The 7,991-nt window shown below is 49.9% G+C and overlaps 2 protein-coding genes across 5 annotated transcripts in view; both read left to right on the forward strand.

Moving 5' to 3' along the window:
* Window positions 1-7,991, forward strand: part of LOC140459576 (poly(ADP-ribose) glycohydrolase-like) — a 126,450-nt gene that overhangs the window by 112,429 nt on the left and 6,030 nt on the right. The gene's annotated exons all lie outside the window — the stretch shown is intronic.
* LOC140459806 (zinc finger MIZ domain-containing protein 1-like) overlaps window positions 1-7,991 on the forward strand; it is a 96,208-nt gene that overhangs the window by 3,049 nt on the left and 85,168 nt on the right. For 3 of the 4 annotated variants that reach the window (XR_011953871.1, XM_072554335.1, XM_072554337.1), the window contains exons 1-2: window positions 1,021-1,143; window positions 3,312-3,410. The gene's annotated coding sequence lies outside the window, so the exon portion shown is untranslated. Of the gene's footprint in view, window positions 1-1,020; window positions 1,144-3,311; window positions 3,411-7,991 lie in introns of those variants that run through there. The other variant, XM_072554336.1, reaches the window with a different exon arrangement.

The raw sequence follows: 7,991 nt of genomic DNA on the forward strand, positions 1-7,991 counted from the left end.
GTCCAAGTGGTGTCCTTCCTCCTCTGTATGTGGGGTCCTAGTGAGAGAGGGTCATGTCGTTTTGTGGCTAATTGGTGTTCAGGTATCCTGGTGGCTAGTTTTCTGCCTGTTTGCCCAATGTAGTGTTTGTTACAGTCCTTGCTTCCACCTCAGCGAGCAAACCTACATCCAGAACCTCAACCTGAGCGACAAATCTTCTCAAAACTCGATTAAAAACCACAGCCAGCTGCTGTTAATCGCAAAAGACCTTGGCTCTGCGATTTCCTCGCCGATTTGCACACAGCAAGATCCCGCAGCGGCGGACCCCTGCTTTGGTTGGTCAAACTTTAAGAACTGGGAGTGCAAGCAAACCGTTTGGTTTTTCAAAACCTGTCGGCCGCCGTGGCTGATCTCATCTCAGTCTCCTCTGCAGCCTCTTGTTTCCCCAGAACCCTTCCATCCGTCGCAAATTTAAAAATCTATTTCTGAGAGTCACAGAGCTGGACAGCACGGAATCAGACCCTTCGGCCCAACTCGTCCACGTCCGCCAGGTATCCTAACCCAATCTAGGCCCCATCCAGATGCCTTTTAAATGTTGTCATTGTACCAGCCTCCACCACTTCCTCTGGCAGCTCATTCCATACACGTACCACCCTCTGTGTGAAAAAGTTGCCCCTCAGGTCTCTTTTATATCTTTCCCCTCTCACCCTAAACCTATGCCCCTCTACGTCCTCTCGAAGGGTCATGTATCCGTGGAATCCACACTCCAGAGTGTCGTGGATGCCGGGACGTCGAGTACATTTAAGGAGGGATTGGGATACTGCGGGCAATTCTGGTCTGCTTCCTATCGGAAGGATGTGAAACCTGAAAGGGTTCGGAAAAGGTTTTACATAGGTATTCTTGGGGTTTGAGCGACAGGGAGAAGCTGAATAGGCTGGGGCTGTTTTCCCTGGAGCATCAGAGTGGAGGCTGGTACAATTGCAACATTTGTTAAACTTCAGAGAATTCAGGCCTAAACTGCGCAATCTTTCTTCGGAAAGGTCAGACCCCTCTGGAATTAATCTGGAATTAATCGAGTGAACCCTGCTTTGAGCTATCGCCAATGTATCTACATCTCTCCTCAAGGAAGGGGGCCACTGAAACTCTACTACACAATACTCTCAGGTACAGTCTCGCTAATGTCTTGTTCAGCTGAAGCAAGACATCCCTTTCTTCACACTCTATTCCTTCAGCAATAAATGCCAAAATTCCATTTCAAAAGTAGGGACGGTACAGGGGTTAGCACTGATGCCTCACGGCGCCAGGGACTCGGGTTCGATTCCAGCCTCGGGTGACTGTCCGTGTGGAGTTTGCACATTCTCCCCGTGTCTGTGTGGATTTCCTCCGGGTGCTCCGGTTTCCTCCCACAGTCCAAAGATGTGCAGGTCAGGTGAATTGGCCATGCTAAATTACCCCTAGTGCTCAGGGATGTGCAGGTCAGGTGAATTGGCCATGCTAAATTACCCATAGTGCTCAGGGATGTGCAGGTTAGGGTGGATTGGCCGTGCTAAATTACCCATAGTGCTCAGGGATGTGCAGGTTAGGGTGGATTGGCTGTGCTAAATTACCCATAGTGTTCAGGGATGTGCAGGTTAGGGTGGATTGGCCGTGCTAAATTACCCATAGTGCTCAGGGATGTGCAGGTCAGGTGAATTGGCCATGCTAAATTACCCATAGTGTTCAGGGATGCGCAGGTTAGGGTGGATTGGCCGTGCTAAATTACCCATAGTGCTCAGGGATGTGCAGGTTAGGGTGGATTGGCCGTGCTAAATTACCCATAGTGTTCAGGGATGTGCAGGTTAGGGTGGATTGGCCGTGCTAAATTACCCATAGTGTTCAGGGATGTGCAGGTTAGGGTGGATTGGCCGTGCTAAATTACCCATAGTGTTCAGGGATGTGCAGGTTAGGGTGGATTGGCCGTGCTAAATTACCCATAGTGTTCAGGGATGTTCAGGTTAGGGTGGATTGGCCATGCTAAATTACCCATAGGGTTCAGGGATGTGCAGGTTAGGGTGGATTGGCTGTGCTAAATTACCCATAGTGCTCAGGGATGTGCAGGTTAAGGTGGATTGGCCATGCTAAATTACCCATAGTGCTCAGGGATGTGCAGGTTAGGGTGGATTGGCCGTGCTAAATTACCCATAGTGCTCAGGGATGTGCAGGTTAGGGTGAATTGGCCGTGCTAAATTGTGCTGTGGTGTCCAGGGAATGTGCGGGCTAGGTGGGTTAGTCATGGGAACTTCAGGGTTACGGTCTGGGCGGGGGGCGGGGGGTTTCATCTGAGTGAGATGCTCTTCAGTCGGTCAGTGCATTTTGAAAGGTTGTGGAGAGGTGTGTTCTGTGCCGACGGTTTTACCAATGTCAGCTGATGTACAAAATGCACTGTTCTCACCAGTTTTGCACAAATGCACTCGCTCGTGCAGACACACGCACATTCTCACACACCCACAAGCACTCTCTCACACACACACTCAGACACACACACACACTCACAAGAAAAAAAACACACACATACGCACACGCACACACACACTTTCTGACACACTCACAAGTGCACATGCACACACATATGTACACGCACACTCTCATAAACACACAGGCTTCACAAGCAAACACACTCTCACACATTCACTGTCACACTCACAAGCGCGCACACTGTCACATGTTCACAAGCCCACTCTCACACACACACTCTCACACACACACTTTCACACACATAAACTCTCACACACATACACACACACATACACACTCACACATACACTCACACTCAAACACACACACTCTCTCTCCCATTCACACTCTCACACATACACACTTTCTCTCTCACACACACACACACACACCCACTCTCTCTCACATACACACACACACACTCTCACATACGCTCTCTCTCTCACACGCACTCTCTGTCTTTCTCTCACACACACATACTCGCACACTCTCTGTCTCACACACACACACACTCGCACACTCTCTCTCACACACACACACATACACACACACTCACACACACACACTCTCTCTCACATACACATACATACACACACACACTCACACGCACTCTCTCTCACATACATATTCACGCACACACACTCGCACACTCTATCTCTCTCTCACACACACACACACACACACTCTCTCTCTGTCACATACACATACACACACACACACACACTCTCTCTCACATACACACACACACACACACACACACACATGACTCTGAGTGTTTTTCTATCCAGTGAACGTTCCCTTTGGTCACACTGAGGTTGTCTCTTCTCGTTCTCCTGTAGCACCTACGGATTCCGGAGAGCTTCCAGACAGCGGTTCAAGATCTACTTCACTGGGTGTTCCAAAGAGCCTTTGAGCAGAGGCTTATGGGATGTTTGACGGTACGTTCCCATTGTGACGACCCAGTTCAGCAGTTCGAAGGAATGCGGATGGTTTCCAGGCCTCCTGCTTGACATCACGCTCCGTCTCCTCTGTCCTTAGAAACATGCCCGGCCAATAGGAGCAGATACACGGCCTTCGATACTATCCCACCAATCAACAGGATTGTGGCTTTTACCTGCACCCCATTCCCATAACCCTATACAGATGCCACGGTGGCACAGCGGTTAGCACCGCAGCCACACAGCACCAGGGACCCCAGTTCGATTCCAGACTCGGGCGACTGTCTGTGTGGAGTTTGCACACTCCCCCCGTGTCTGCGTGGGTTTCCCCCGGGTGCTCTGGTTTCCTCCCACAGTCCAAAGATGTGCAGGTTAGGGTGGATTGGCCGTGCTAAATTACCCATAGTGCTCAGGGATGTGCAGGTTAGGGTGGATTGGCTGTGCTGAATTGCCCATAGTGCTCAGGGATGTGCAGGTTAGGGTGGATTGGCCATGCTAAATTACCCATAGTGCTCAGGGATGTGCAGGTTAGGGTGGATTGGCCATGCTAAATTGCCCATAGTGCTCAGGGATGTGCAGGTTAGGGTGGATTGGCCGTGCTAAATTACCCATAGTGCTCAGGGATGTGTAGGTTAGGGTGGATTGGTCATGCTAAATTACCCATAGTGTACAGGGATGTGCAGGTTAAGGTGGATTGGCTATGCTAGATTAACCATAGTGTTCAGGGATGTGCAGGTTAGGGTGGATTGGCCATGCTAAATTACCCATAGTGCTCAGGGATGTGCAGGTTAGGGTGGATTGGCCGTGCTAAATTACCCATAGTGCTCAGCGATGTGCAGGTTAGGGTGGATTGGCCATGCTTAATTAACCCATAGTGCCCAGGGATGTACAGGTTAGGGTGGATTGGCCATGTTAAATTACCCATAGTGCCCAGGGATGTGCAGGTTAGGTTGGATTGGCCGTGCTAAATTACCCAGAGTGCTCAGGGGTGTGCAGGTTAGGGTGGATTGGCTGTGCTAAATTACCCATAGTGCTCAGGGATGTGTAGGTTAGGGTGGATTGGCCGTGCTAAATTACCCATAGTGTTCAGGGATGTGCAGGTTAGGGTGGATTGGCTGTGCTGAATTGCCCATAGTGCTCAGGATGTGCAGGTTAGGGTGGATTGGCCATGTTAAATTACCCATAGTGCTCAGGGATGTGCAGGTTAGGGTGGATTGGCCATGCTAAATTACCCATAGTGCTCAGGGATGTGCAGGTTAGGGTGGATTGGCCGTGCTAAATTACCCATAGTGCTCAGCGATGTGCAGGTTAGGGTGGATTGGCCGTGCTAAATTGCCCCATAGTTGTCAGGGATGTGCAGGTTAGGGTGGATTGGCTATGCTAGATTAACCATAGTGTTCAGGGGTGAATATAAAATAATTGGGTAGGGGGGAATGGATCTGGGTGGGATACTCTTCGGAGGGTCGGTGTGGACTTGGTAGGCCGAAGGGCCTGTTTCCACACTGTCGGGATTCGATGATATGTCACTGGTAATTTGAAATCGACCATTCTCTACTGAAATATACTCAAAGATAGAGCCTGTGCAGTGTCCCTGGGCTTGATGAAGAGAGGATGGATTGGTAAAGTGTTTGACATCCACATTCTCTGTAACAGGTACAAGTCGCATCTGTCAGACACGATAAACCAGTCAATGGTGGGGAGGTTAAATTATAATCACCAGGAAGGTGATTCAATGCAAGCCGTTGGACTTATGGGTCGACACGTCTCCTGATGGATTTCTTGAAAGCAGTGAAATAGTTAATATGTTGGTTTTAGATCTGTCAAACCCGTTTGGTTCAGAGATGCTCACGTTAGATTGGAAGATGGCCAACATAACTCATTGATAAACTTTATTCACTTGCGGGATGTGGGGGTCACTGGCTGGACCCAGCCTTTATTGACTAAATTTACCCACCCAATTGCCCCCTTGAGAAGGTGGGTGGTTGGGGTCAGCCACCATCTTGAACCGCGTGTGGTGTAGGGACCCCCCCCCCCACACACACACACACAGCGCTGTCAGGGAGGAAGAGCCAGGATTCTGACCCAGCGACACTGAAGAACAGCCGATATATTTCCAAGTTGGGACGGTGAGGGGAACTTGCAGGGGGGTTGGTGTTCCCATGTACCTGCTGCCCCTTGTCCTTCCCGATGGAAGTGACCGTGGGGTTTGGAAGGTGCTGTCTGAGGAGCCTGGGGGAGTTGCTGCAGTGCGTCTTGTAGACGGTACCCACTGCTGTTACTAAGCGTCAGGGGGGTGGAGGGAGTGGGGGTTTGTGGGTGTGGGGGCAATCGAGCGGGGGGCTGCTTTGTCCCTGGATGGTGTCGAGCTTCTCGAGTGCCCCCCCCCCCATCCAGGGCAAGTGGGGAGTACTCCCTCACACACCCTCCTGACTTGGGCCTTGTCAATGGTGGGGGACAAGCTTTGGGGGGAGTCAGGAGGGGAGTTACTCGCTGCAGGCCCAAATTATATTCTCTCCCATCTTCTTTTGTTGGGCAAAGATACAAAAAAATTAAACACACAGACCAACAGATTCAAGAGATTTCTGAATGGACATTAAGTTTTCAACTTTATATTGAATGTTGATCTTGCTGTTTCTCTGCAGCAGTAACATTATATTCCTCAATCTGATCTATTACTTTAATGCACTTTGTATGGTATAATCTGCATGCAAAACAAAACACTTCACTGTGCCTAGGTACATCGAGTCATAGAGATGTACAGCACGGAAACAGACCCTTCGGTCCAACCTGTCCATGCCGACCAGATATCCCAACCCAATCTAGTCCCACCTGCCAGCACCTGGCCCATAACCCTCCAAACCCTTCCTATTCATATACCCAACCAAATGCCTCTTAAATGTTGCAATTGTACCAGCCTCCACCACTTCCTCTGGCAGCTCATTCCAACCACGCACCACCCTCTGCGTGAAAAATGTGCCCCTTTTATATCTTTCCCCTCTCACCCAAAACCCATAGTTCTGGACTCCCCCACCCCAGGGAAAAGACCTTGCCTATTTACCCTATCCATGCCCCCTCATGATTTTATAAACCTCTATAAGGTCACCCCCTCAGCCTCCGACGCTCCAGGGAAAATAGACCCAGCCAATTCAACCTCTCCCGATAACTCAAACCCTCCAACATCCTTGTCAATCTTTTCTGAACCCTTTCAGGTTTCACAACATCTTTCCGATAGGAAGGAGACCAGAATTGCACACAATATTCCAACAGTGGCCTAACCAATGTCCTGTACAGCCGGAACATGACCTCCCAACTCCTGTACTCATTACTCTGACCAATAAAGGAAAGCATACCAAACGCCTTCTTCACTATCCTATCTACCTGCGACTCCACTTTCAAGGAGCTATGAACCTGCACTCCAAGGTCTCTTTGTTCAGCAACACTCCCTAGGACCTTACCATTAAGTGTATAAGTCCTGCTAAGATTTGCTTTCCCAAAATGCAGCACCTCACATTTATCTGAATTAAACTCCATCTGCCACTCCTCAGCCCACTGGCCCATCTGGTCCAGATCCTGTTGTAATATGAGGGAACATTCAAGGCTGCAACACATAGGGATTTGGAGGTGATGGGGGGGGGGGGGAGGGGGGGTGGTGGATGGGGAATTCTTGTAAATGAAACACAGAAAGCTAGCACATCAGGATAGTAAGTAATCAGGAAGGGCAAATGGAGTGTTGGCCCTTATTTCAAAGGGGTCGGAGGGTAAGAGTAGGGAGTCTTACTGCAACTAGACAAGGTGCTGGAGAGACCACTTCTAGAGCACTGTGAGCAGTTCTGAATTGAAATGAATTTATTGTCCTGTGTCCCGAGACACAGTGAAAAGCTTTGTTTTGCACACAATACAGGCAGATCACAGAGTTAAGGAGCATAGATGAGTAAATAATAGGTAAACAGCAGCAAAAACACAGGTCCAGGCGAATGTTCAGAGTTTGCGAGTCCATTCAGTGTTCTACCAACAGTAGGGTAGAAACTGTTCCTAAACCAGCTGGTGTGTGTGTGTGTGTTCAGGCTTCTGTAGCTTCTCCCCCCGATGGTAGAGGTTGGAGAAAAACATTGCCAGGGTGGGATGGAGCTTTGAGAACGCTGGCGGCCTTTTCCCTGACCGCGGGCCTGGTAGATGGATTCTATCGATGGGAGGTTGGCCTTTGTGATTGTCCGGGCCGAGTTCACCCCCTCTCTCTGTAACCGTCTCCGATCTGGAATGGGTACACAGTTGCCGTACCAGGTCGCGATACATCCAGACAGAACACTCTCGATGGCTCACCTATAAACGTTGGCGAGGGTATTCACCAAATTTCCTCAGCTGCCTGAGGGAGGAGAGAGGTTGTTGGGCCTGTGGAACTAGTGCGTCCACATGAAGAGTCCAAGAAAGCTTGTTGTGGATGACCACTCCCAGGAGCTTGACCCTCTCCACTCGTTCCACCTCTGTGCTGTTAATGTGTAGGGGAGGGAGGGCATGAGTAACATCCCGCTGGGCGTCAATAGAGTTCCTTGGTTTTGCCGACATTGAGAGATCGGTTGTTCA

This window comes from Chiloscyllium punctatum, chromosome 35, assembly GCF_047496795.1.
Source record: "Chiloscyllium punctatum isolate Juve2018m chromosome 35, sChiPun1.3, whole genome shotgun sequence".
Taxonomy (NCBI): domain Eukaryota; kingdom Metazoa; phylum Chordata; class Chondrichthyes; order Orectolobiformes; family Hemiscylliidae; genus Chiloscyllium; species Chiloscyllium punctatum.